We start from the raw sequence: 12,798 nt of genomic DNA, 5'->3' as shown, positions 1-12,798 counted from the left end.
ATCACCAATCAATCAGGTTGCTTTACAACTGGTAACAGTTACATAATAGACAAACTGCAGTTACCTAGAAATCTCAAGTACAAAAGAAAATAGTAAAAGCACTGCTCCTGTCTCTTCTGTTCTGAGCTGTGAGTGTACACAGTCCAATCTAAGCAGCATAGCACTGGTTTTGAAATTTAACAATCAGGTAAGAGTTTGCATAGATATTTCCTGAGTGAAAACACGCAAAGCAACTCAGTTTCCTCATGCAGCTTATATGAATAAAAAGTTGTTAAGCCTGGACAGTACCAGAGACTCAGGTTTGAATTATCAGTTTGGTATCTTAGACAATATGGCACCAGTTTGTTTCTGTTATCCATCCCTTACTGATGTGCTGTGCATAATGACCATCAATGTTAAACCCAATAAGATTATTGGCCAAGGAGACTACTGGTGGATCAAAATACCTCTCTGTCAGAAATAGTGAATAATGTAGCCCTAATGGTTTAAAGAGAAGACAGATTGTTATCAGATAAACTCTAAGCAAAAGTGCTTTATTCTCATTCAATTGTTGCACGCTAGCAAACACCTCTAAGCAAACAATACTTTCTTTCCATCTTTGGAGCAATAGTTGTGATGCTAATAGCTAACAAGACTGTTCAACACTTATGTGGGATAATTTCTTGTGGTACTTTAGCAATTGACCTACTATGTTGTTTTACCTAAATACCTGCAGGTTTTTTTAAGTCACGCCTATCATTATCCTGCAAAGGAAGACAGCACACCTGTAATTATGTAATAATTATATATAATTTAACTGTGGCAGATAGGAAGAAGAGAAGAGATTCTTTTTCTCAGACAAGTACCCAATATTACATGAAACAATTAGGAATTGAAATAATAAATTCTGCTTTTAATAAAGTATCTCAGCATTATTATGGGTAATTTTGGTTTCATACATATGATAGGTCCAATGAATTAAAACAAAAAATTAAAAGACAAGGAAAATCTGAATGAAAATCAATAATTTATGCTACTTAATCTTGATGAAATAAAAGGGTATACTCTTTGTTTAAAAAGTGGTTTTGGATGTGGCAAAACATAGGGAATGGCCACTCCTTATGAGAGAAAATATAAAAGATTTAAATTCAATAGTAATTCATAACAGAAACTTTTTATTTTCTAAACACAGCATGTATTCAGATTGCCTGGTGTGAAATAGCATATTGTACTGGACTGCTTTCACATGTTAAGTAACTTAGCTTGGTTTAGTGGTGACAGGTGTAGACCTTATGGCTTTCACTGGCAATTCAATCTGAAATGATGAGAAAATGTTGCTTCATTAGTCACTCAGCAATTAATATACTGAATGTGATACCTTCTACTTCCTCATCACCTATTATTTACTAAAGTAATTAACTGACTATAAAGCAAGATAGATAACTTTATTATCTAGACCTATCTAATGTATATCACATGAATGGCATTAGAAACATTCATAAAGCATTGATGAAAATTCTGTAGAGGAAGTTTCAATAGCAACAGGGGCTCAAAGAAGAGAATGAATGCAAAGCTTAGATTTCACTTTTTCTGTTGTAATTATATCTAAAAAACACCTCTTGATATCTTTGCTTACATGAGTATTTTTATACCTGCTGGAGCAACATCAGCTCTTACTGCTGAGAAGCCTCTTGTCCTGTCTGTTTCTAGACTTGCTCATAAACTAATGTAATATTCCTGGTGTAAGCCCAATAGAAAGCCCCATTTAGGTCTTAAAACGTTGCAATGAGGTTTCTCTGGAGCCTTCTCACCTCAAGCCCAATCAACCCCAACTCAGCCTGCCTTTGTAGGACAGTTGCCCCACCACTGATCATCTCTGTGGCCTCCTCTGGACCTTCTCTAAGAGGTTCATGTGTTTCCTGTGTTGAGGGTGCCCTTGATCCCACTGCCTGTGTTGCTGACAAAGATACTAAAAGGCACCAGTCCCAAGACAGAGCCCCGAGGGAACCACTCATCACAAGCCCCCACCTGGACATACAGCCTTTGACCACAACTCTCTGGCTATGTCCAGCCAGACAATTCCTTATCCACCAAACAGTCCATCCTTCAAATCCAGCTGTCTCCAATTTGGTAACAATAGTGTCATGTTTTCAACTGCCTGTTAAAAACCTTCTGTAGTAGTTTAGGGAGATGACATCAGGTGACCTTCCCTTGTCTGTCATCACAGTCACTCCATCTCTAGAAGGCCTCCAGATTGGTCAGGCACAATTTGCCCTTGATGAAACCTGCTGGTTACCTCAGATAACCTCCTAGTCTAGGCCTAGTGTCCTAGGCACTGCATGTGCCTGGCCATTGTTTCCATAAGGATCTGCTCCATGACCCTCCCAGGCACAGAGATGATTGTGATGGGTGTGTAGTCACCCAGGTCTTCCTTTCTCCCCCTTTTTAAAAAATAGGATCCTTTTCCCAGTCACTGGGATCCTCACCTGAGCTCTATGAATTTTCAAATACCATAGAGAGTGACTTGGCAACAACATCCCCTGGTTCCCTCATAGCCATGTCACGCATTGCCATAGACTTACGGCTTGTTCTTTAGGTGGTGAGCTAATGCTGTCCTAATCCAAGCGCAATATAAGCAATGAATGTATAGGTTTCCTAAATACACAACATCTCAGCTCTTCTTTCAGGTGCTCTTGCTAGTCTTGGAAAGTGTTGAAAATCACTTTTTTGAGAATCAGATGTTTTGCTGTCTCAGTGTTTCATATAAATATTCAAACCTCTGTGATTGCTGCCAGACAGACCGAGCCTAAATAAAGAATATAGAGTAGCAAAACTGAATGAATGCATTTTAGACCTGCCCCAACCCTTTTCAATTCTCTTATCATAGATGTGAGCTACTATTCAAATCAAGGCTCCCATGAATCATTTTTAATTAAGCTAATCAAGAATTTATTTTTATACAAACATCAAAAGTACCCAAGGTAACTCCATCCTGGGATCGCCAGGCCCTCTGTGTTAAAAAAAATCTCTCCAATTTAATTTCCTACCTCTTTGAGGTCTTCCATTTGAATTTATGACTCTTTACACTATGTGTTATCATTTTAATGATTGAGCAATTCATAAACATTTAAGTATGTATCCAGTAGAATTATTTTGTTAGACCAGATTTTTTCCCAGATGTGACAGAGGATACAAACAATTCTCAGATTGAAGACTTCAACCAAATTTCCATTCCTGTCTCCAGTGTTTTGTTTTAAATACCTCAATATTATACAACACATATAAGTCAGGCCCTAATCATCATGGGTTTTATGGAAAGAATACATGATAAATAATATTCTAACATTTAATTTGGATTAAAATCTACTATCTACTAAACTCAGTGAATATTCAATAACCCTTTCCATCAGACTTCAATGAAAAAATCAGGAGATGGAAAGTCCATCACTTCTGTGATTTTTCAAATGGCTGAAGCCTTTTTTACACTCATGGCTTTTTTCCCAGTTTACCTGTCTGGGTTCAGCTTCCTACTACTGTTTTTTATTGTACTTCTACCAGCTAGATTAAGATATCACTGATATCTGGTTTCCAACCTGTAATCAAATTACTATTCAATCCTCTTTCTGTGAAGTTAAACAGACGGAGCCCTTAGGAGTTCTTCTCTTATATATCTTCTACAGTATCTTCTACAGGGCACTTCTACAGTATCTTCTCTGGTTTGCTACCTTTTTCTTTCACGTAGATATCCAAGAATCAATTCTTGGTATAGCCATGTTCAGGTCTCATCTGCCACAAAACCTGAAGAATCAAAGTTTATCTCATGAAGATGTTGCCTGTGTTCACTATTCATTGGCAGATTATTTTACCCTTGGGTGTATTAAAAACATACTGATGAGCTGCCCCAGTTTACTTGATGACTAATTACGTCTTCCTGCCCTTGTCAATATTAAAAGTCTATCATTTTTGTGTTCAAATTTTAAGAGCAGGGATTCTACATATACTTGCAGATCGTTTGTTAAAATGTTGAGTAGCACTGGGTCTTTGTGGAATTCCAGTGCAAATTCCTCATTTGACAATGATTTGCCTTGGACAAATACTTTTTGAAAACCATCTAACAACCAAATTTTAATATGTGTTTTATTGATACTGCATAATGCTGTCTCAAACAGAATGTCATGTGATACTAACACAAAACCTGTTAAAAGTTTAGACCTTTTATGTCTCTGTGGTTATCTTTATCGACCAAACTGGGATCTTATCAAAAAAGAGTATCATATTTGTTTGACAGGCCCTATTTAAACAGGGAAAAAAAATCGCTGTAATGTCAACAAGCATTAAGTGTATGACAGTTCTTCAATCCTTCTTTAATTGAATACCTCTTCAACTTTTCATGCCACTTAATCTAACATACCCTGTCAGCTGTGAGATATCACAGTGGAGAAGCTCACTGAAATTTATCAGCTCTCCATCAAGTAATGAACATAGCAAAATTAAGACCTTTGGTCCTATAAATAAGCCAGAAGTATTTTCTGATATATAGGTTTTAGAAAGTTTGACACTTTTTTTATATTTTTTAAATCCTAGAATTTAAAACCCTTCTTCCCCATTTCAATTTTTAAACTTGAATACCAAAATGAAAGTAAAGTACCAAGAAAAGTACTTTGCTTTGAAAATTTGAAAATCATTCCGAGATAGTTTTAAGTGAATATGCTCATCACCATGATCAATTAAGCATCTCTTGAGAAATGTGGAAACTCAGATGAATTCCAAATGATGTGTTGTTATCTATTCTTGGTAAATGAAAGAACTTCAGAAAACTGCTACAACTCATTCTACTGTTTAAAATAACAAGACATTTTTATATTACCACATATGTGAAGATATTTCAGATTTCACTTCCTATTGGGTAGGAGAAAAGCCTATCACATGTTTGAGAAAAGGTTAAATTTCTTCTGGGAATTTACAGTCAGTGCCTTGAAAAATACATTCCATTAGGATGACTTTTTAAGGCCCACTGTGAATTTAATAATAGTGCAGAATAAAATAAAAATATGACTGTAAAAATCTGCAAAATCTGACAATAAAAAGAAAGAGTAAGAGAAAATAGAAGCAAATTAAGGCTTTGTTGTTTGAAAAGAACTTCTGTCTTAAGAGGCCTAATCTCCCTACATGTCTAAATAATTAAACACATGGTGCTTTTCAAGGATTAATGATGCATTTCCCTTCAGTTTGCAAGGCAATTGTAAGTGCTAAAGAGTATAATAGAGAAAAAATTGGGGTTCATAAAAAACTATAAAATAATTCTGTGCAACCCTGCCTAGTGTTTATGTCATCAGTTAAATTAAATGTGACAGGACCAGTAAGTCTGGAAATTTTCAGTATTTGTGAAATTATCTTGAAGTATTTGGTCACTTTAGAATTTTTTTACCCCATTGCTGAAATAAGCTGACTCCGTGTTAATCCAGCTTGTTTTTTTAACAGCAGTTTTGCATAAAGGTAGCATATGTATATATGATATACCTTCCTATGGGGAGAGTAATTCCTCTGTGAAGTGGGCCACTTGTCCTCTCACTTTGGGAAAATAATTCCAGCTAGAGCACGTGAGTCCCTTTTTATCAACAGAGGTGTACTGGAGAATGAATGGACCTCTTCAGGGAACAGAGCTGCTTCTGAAGGGTTCTCAGTTGGAAGGGCCTCACCGAGAATATTTATGTGGGTGAAAACATGGAAAAGGGAACATACATTTTTTGGAGCAGGGAAAAATCAGATAATTTAAAAAAATCTATAATATTTATGGAGATGGACTATATTTTTAAGACAAACCAATTTTGAGTGGCTGCTGTCAAAGTCAATCACAAATGTATCCACACCCACTGATATCAAATGCAAAGCATACTAGTCCCCTAATTTTATTGTAAGCATACATAAATTGTGATGAGGATTGGTCGCAGATCAGCATCAGTATACATTTTACTATTCTTGTCAGTAGTGCCACGGTACTAAGTCTATGTGTATGGGTTTACCTGATTTTCCTTCCCCTTTCTCCTTCCCTTTCTAGGGAAGACTTGGTAGACCTTCCCTCTCCTCTGCTGCTCTGCTGGTAGCTCAGGTGTCCCATTCCCTTGCTGTGGTACCTGGTTGTCTGTCTGCTTCAGGAAGCTGAATAGGATTTGGACTTGAGTTCAGCCCACTCCCATACAACTGCTAGTATGCCTTCTGGCAGAGTTCTAGCCTGACCCAAGTGCTGCTCATATCTGGGCAAACTCTGGATGATGATTCAGATGCTCCAATTATTTTACAGTGCAAGGAAATAGGTACAGGCCTTGGATTCTGGGCCGGAAGACAGTCACTGACACCCCAGTGTTTAGATGAACAACTACTCTTCCTCACTTCCAGGAGGAAGTAAAGGCCTGGAAACAAGTAGTGGAGCTATGCAGTGTGTCCACACTCAATGTGGCCATCCAGACACCATGGTGTGCCCTTCTCCTGCCGTCTGCTATCCCTGACCTGGGAGCAGGTGTGTGTCTGGGCTATCACTGGTTCCTGGTGGTACACTTATGGCTTTGCTCAGGGACAGGGACTGAAGCAGAGCTCAAACACGCAGTTCAGAAAAAGTAAGCTCCAGGTTTACAGTCTTCAGAAATTCAGAAAGAGTAAGCACACTGCAGCATTTTCAGGAAGATTTGTGATGTTTTTAATTGAGATCTGCAGAAGTGAGGACAATTTCAGGATCAATGATTAGCCAAAAGCAAAATTGAAGACAATACCAAGAGCCAAAGACCCATGCTGAAGACATGGATACAGATGTGTTTAGTCAAGGTCACACAGGAACTCTAGAGCAGAAAATTCTGGGAAGAGAACGTGGATTGTGGGAATTAGACCTGGTAGTCATCACAAGCTATCTCTCCTCTGCATAGTGCATATGAGTAAGGACTGTGAGAAATATTACAAGAAGGATTAAGCACATCAAGAGTATTTGCACGTGCACTACATAAGCAGATCTTAACAAGAACAACACCAGCAAATATATTAAAAACATTCACCAGTTAAGTTGCCCAAGTACGTCAGAAAATTGAACCAAATTCATTGCTACTGCAATTACATCTGAAGCACTGGACAATTTTGTCTTTGTAAGTGTCTAAACCCTCCACCTCTTCTGTAATAATTACATTAAAAAAGATGAAATACAACACATGCATCTTTCAGTTAAACGGCCCATTAATCTTCCAAGGAGGAAAAAAAAAACAGCAACCAACCCACTATGCAACTTTTATTTCAAGGTTTTTTTCACTTCTTCAATGAAAGTCAAATAATACATCATTCTCTGAATGACACCATATAAATGACAATCTGAAATGACTTATGATTCTACAACCATTTATTCCATAGCAATGAAGACAAAATTAGGAGATTTTGAATACTTTACAATAAAATTTCAATACTAAAGTTTTCTCTCAAATATAATAGCACTTAATTTATGACTTCCTAATGTGCTTGAAATCCATTTAAGAGGAAAGTCTGAAATTTATAGGTGTACATCTAATAACCAGTTTAAACTCTGAGCATGGTAGAACTGTCATATATAATAGCTGTAAAATTACAGTTATGCAGTAGATGCATCATGCATAATAACCTTGGGCAAGTCACAGAAGTGAGAATTTGAAGTACTTTCTCACTTTCCAGACCTCACTATGAGTATTTAGAGAAGTGAGTCTTTAGTCACACCAAAATGGAGAGTCTGTGGACCAAAGCTGCAGAATTCACTGTGGTTCTCAGTCATATTTCCCTCAGTCCCTTTTAAATTTGTATGGATGATCAGAAAATGTGGTTTGGGATGTGCAGTTGCAAGACCATGGTTGCAACCAAACTGGTGAGCACAGCATTTTCATTACAGATGGGAGTTTAAATACAGTCCCGGGATGCTCTGGGGTGCCTGCCACCCTTGGGTGCATGCTGGATATGCCATATTACGAAATAGAAGATTGGGCTCTCCTCATCTGATCCTGTTTTAAAGGCAGCCCTTTGCACTATGTGTCATCATGACCTATAGGATAGTGCTAAGAAAAAAAATGTATCAGTGCCAGTCCCCAGAGCTCATGGAGATCCAGACATGTCCAGGTGTGAGAGTTCTGTAACTGCAGCCAGAATGCTCCTCAAACCTGCTCTGTACTCCTTTCTAATGCAACCTTTTCTCTAGCCCTAGGCATCCAGATTATAAACTATGACAAGCTCCTACAGGACTCAGCACTGAAAGTGGTGCTGTCCTCACACTGAGTATGTTCCACCTCTGGCCTTTTCATAGCAGAGGAGTTGTAGTTACTATAAAAGGCTAGCAGAATTTTCTGTGAGTCCTTAGCAACTGCTTGTTCAGTAACTCTTTTGTATTCACATTGTCAGAGTTGCTCCCACCATGTATTAATCTTTCACCAGAAATTATATCCTTTTCATCGCCAACTGCAGTGCTCTCTATTAAGAAGCACTCATAGAAGGTATCAATCCAAGCACTTCTTGAAAGAGAGCCCTAAGAAAGGAGTTGTTCTCAAGCTAGACTAAACTGTTTGATGAATAAAGTAGAAGCTGATACTACCAACACCTAAACAAGAGAGCAACTTGAAACACCTTTGGTGAATTCCAGAACTCCCATTGGTCTTAATTAGGACAAATGAAAGAAACTGTTAATTTCAATCAGCTGGTGAAAGGTGCTGCTGTCACAATCAGTCAGGCTTTTGGAGTTCAGTTTTCAACCTTTTCAGTATTAGATAGTCTCACACAAAATGTACTGTTTCCTTGGAAAATTATGTCTATATTTTCTTTTTTATTAGAGCTCATATATAGTGGTTTGAGACCAGAAAATATGTTAAATCTTGTTTTATTTCTGTGTAAAGTCTCTGTTTTATCAAGATGATCCAGACTTTAGTAACTAAATAATTATGCAAAAAATAATTGCCCTTATTAAAACTAATTCTAAAAAGGTCTACTGAGTAATCTTCTAGTAACAGAAAATTCTTGACATTTAATTCCTTGGATACCTATTTGCTGTAAAGGAAGAGACCTAAAATTTCTTTTGTATATGCATTCTGTTGTTTCAGGAACTTTTGAGACCTTGAAATGTACCTGATCTGGGTATTACTTGGGGTTTTTTTCCCCTTGACATCTTCAATTAAAGTACTTTTTTTTCACATAACTCTTTTTCCTCACAAGATATATTTTTGTATAAAATATAATCTGCTGTGCTTTGTTGACATCCTATAATACATTCTACTGAACAGATTTTCCATGGAATCACCTACTTTGGTATAATGAGAAAGACGAAGTCAATGTAGATGTGACATGAAATATTACCTTGTTTAAACTGCAAATTACTTATGTGATATGTAGATTGTTAGAAAAATAATTTATTTCTTGAATTGTTTGCAAGGTAAGAGAAAAACCATCAAATCTCAATCAAATTTTTTAAAAAAGCTACTCTTTGAGAGTACAGTTATGGGTTTTCCAGAGGTGGCTATGGATTCCTCCAATTTTAGAAACAGCAAGCAGCAATGTAGTAATCCAGTAAAAGTCAGAATAATAGTTAATGCACATGGGAGTACATATTTGCACTCTGAATGCTCTGAATAAATTCAGAAACAGTGGTGAACTCATGGGTAAGACACAAGGAAAGTATAAATGTAAAAATTTACTCCAGTAAAATCAGAAGAAAGCCTTGGGGCAAGAAATAAAAGAATCATAAGGAAAAATAATCACAAGAAGAATGTAATGAAAGTGATGGAGTTGCTTACCTTGGATATGTCCCTGCTTGAAATGTTTTTACAAGGGCATCCTTGTTACCAGAGTGAAAAAAAAATCGTAAATGTTAACTAGAAATCACTTTCCTTCATCCCACATCTTTCCCCTTAGTAAATGAAGACAGGATGAACAGCTAAAATTACTAATTGGTTTACTGATCAGTTGTAGTTTGTTCGATTGATTTGCAATTAATTCTGGTTTGTGGTGCATAGAAGAGGAAGGTTGGCGCCAACCTTTGAGGCAGCTGATACTCAATATCCTCCAAGAGATCTGTGGGTCAGAATATCAATAATCTGTTTTGAAGCAGCTCCTGAATGTATTGAGATTGTGTCTTGTGCATTTGTAAGAGCTCTAGGGAATAAAACAAAATCTGCATTTTCTTAATAAATATATTTCTCTGCAAAGACCGGATACTTTTTACCTTACATTAAATATTTTGTGCCATTCTGATTTCAAAAAAAAGTGTAAATACTTTGTACAATCTGTAATAGTATTGGTAATTTTCATGATTCTTGCTTATATCACCAAATTCATTTTTTCAGGCTCTTTGCAGGTCAATATCAACTTAAAATTAAAGGAAAGTACAGGTTTTTCTGCACTGGTACTAAAAGATCATAGAAAGTAAGCCTATTAAGAACAAATATAGATGCAAAATGTCGGAAATATAAACCACTTTTGAGAAATGAGAGGCCATGTTTAGAGTACAGCTGATTTTTTTCAATTAAGAAAAAAATTTCCTTCATTTAGGAAAAAAAACCCACAAAAAAATCAGTATATATCAGAAGACAAAGAGATAAAGGATCCAAGCACCAATTACTTAAAATGGAATCAAGAGGAACCTTGTGTTCGAAATTATTATCTAATCCTCCTCTCTATGGAGATATTGGTCATATCTGTAATGTGACATCAGATATTTTCTTTTAGGAACCTGATTTAAATTTCACTTTAGTATACACTTAGTATACAGAATCCTTTCCTGGGTGTGTTTTACACAGTGTATCACTTTCTGCTTGAAGATATTTTCCAGACAGCAGTATTAATATTCTGTTCCTTTCGTACCCTGGATTACTTATTTTACTATCATTAGTGTAACCGCCCTATTCCTTCATCCAATATGCAAATTTTTCTTTCTCCCAGTTTGCCTGTTTAATAAAAAAATACCCAAATCCTCTCTAGAAAATGTGTCTTCTTCTGTACCTTTCAATTAAATTTCCAGGTATTTTTACTTTCTCTTTTCCTGATACTCCAAAGTGAAATTTTTCTGAAATTACATTTTAATACTTTTAATTTTCTTTTTTTCTTTTTTTTTTTTTCCTGTTCAGAACTGAAAGGAATATCTAATGATTGGATTTTATGTGGAAAACATGTTAGGAAATAATAATTATGCCTTTTTTTGTAGTATATATGCATTTCAATGCATACAAAGCCTAATTTTAATTCTTTTTCATTTCAATATTTGTGCAAATGGTGTAATTACTAATATGAAAGTTCAATTTATTTTAACTTAAGAAAAATCTTTTTTAAACTTCTATTTGAGGACATGTTCATGTAGCATCAAAAGTACAAAATGGATGAGTACAGGAGAAATGAATGGCTATTCATTGAGACTATTTTTTGAACCCCTAATAAATAAAACACCTGATTAAAGCTATAGAAGAGAAGTGATAAGGAAAACTGAACTGAGTTTCCATGCTACTTAAGACTTCAGCTTTTCACTGTAAATGTGATCTTGTTTCAAACTGTGAATGAGTTTAAGACTTCATGTTAGTAGCCACATTAGAGATACTGTAATAGTGGTGGATCATTCCCGTGAGAAAGGCAAGCAAGGCTTGTGTGACTCCCGTGTAAGAGAGCTATCTGTCACAGATGTCACTTTATCTGATTGAGACTCCTTAGCTGCTGCTATACTTGCACCCTTCTCTATATCAAGACCTTTTGCATCTACAAGCTGCCAGCAGGGAAGTAAAAAAACCCTTCTTCTGATGAGATAGGATTGAGATCTTTGTGGCTTTTTGTCTCAGCATTTAAACAGAGGATTTAATTGGCTGACATTTGAACTTTGAAAGAATCTAAATTTTTATGGCATGTGGTTTTCTTTTCCACTGTATTTCATAACCTTACCAACATTTTGCATCTCTTATACCATTAGCCTTGTGTGCAGCAGTCTGTCAAAATATGTTTAGATCTTTTGTCTGATACACTGGAAGAACACTTGTATATTTTTGTTGTTCATTGTCAATACTTCTGTGATCGTTTTGATTAATAAATTGGAAGTGATGAGCTCTGTCCAAATCATTAAAGTGTAAAATTAAGACAACAAAAGCTGCTGAGAACTGGATTTTTTCCCCTTGTGTTTGACTTTGATGGGTGTTTTCCCTTACAAAAAAACTAAAGGTGAGGAGCACATAATTCATTACTGAATAAAATGACCTTAATTATGAGACAGTTTGTGGGCCACATGTTCATGTGGTAAAGGACAAAATGTACTAATGTCTGAAAAACAGATTGTGAACGGGTTTCACTCTGCATCTCCAGCACACACATGGGCATACAGCATCAGCAGCTGAAATTGCTTGGTCCAGACAGCTGTCCAAAATAATTTTTGTAAAACTTACTTTTGATATTGGAGTAGATATAACTGGCGTCATTGCCTTCCCTGATTTATGGGAGGAGCGGGAATCTGGTTTTACTCTTGCATCTGTTACTATACCACAAATTCAGAAAGTAACAACATTACTCTCATTTGCTGATCTGTTAAGAATGTGCATGGTTTTGTGATGAGAATAACGCAGTAAGACAAAAAAAGCAGCCTGAAGAATAGAGGAAAAATTGAGGTTGTTGCAGATTTTCACTCTATTTTTTATGATTGTGTGTGTAAAATTTATGGATTTACCACTTCTTCGTAATGTATTTACACAGGGAAGTTCTCTTATAAATCATCTGTTTTCCAATAGGAACCTACATTTTTCACCCTAATCTCTGCTTGAGTTCACTGAGGCAAGAAGGGGTCAAATGATGAGCCCAGTGTTACAT

Source organism: Geospiza fortis, unplaced genomic scaffold (assembly GCF_000277835.1).
Source record: "Geospiza fortis unplaced genomic scaffold, GeoFor_1.0 scaffold443, whole genome shotgun sequence".
NCBI classification, from domain to species: Eukaryota; Metazoa; Chordata; class Aves; order Passeriformes; family Thraupidae; genus Geospiza; species Geospiza fortis.
This window is presented reverse-complemented; position numbering follows the sequence as displayed.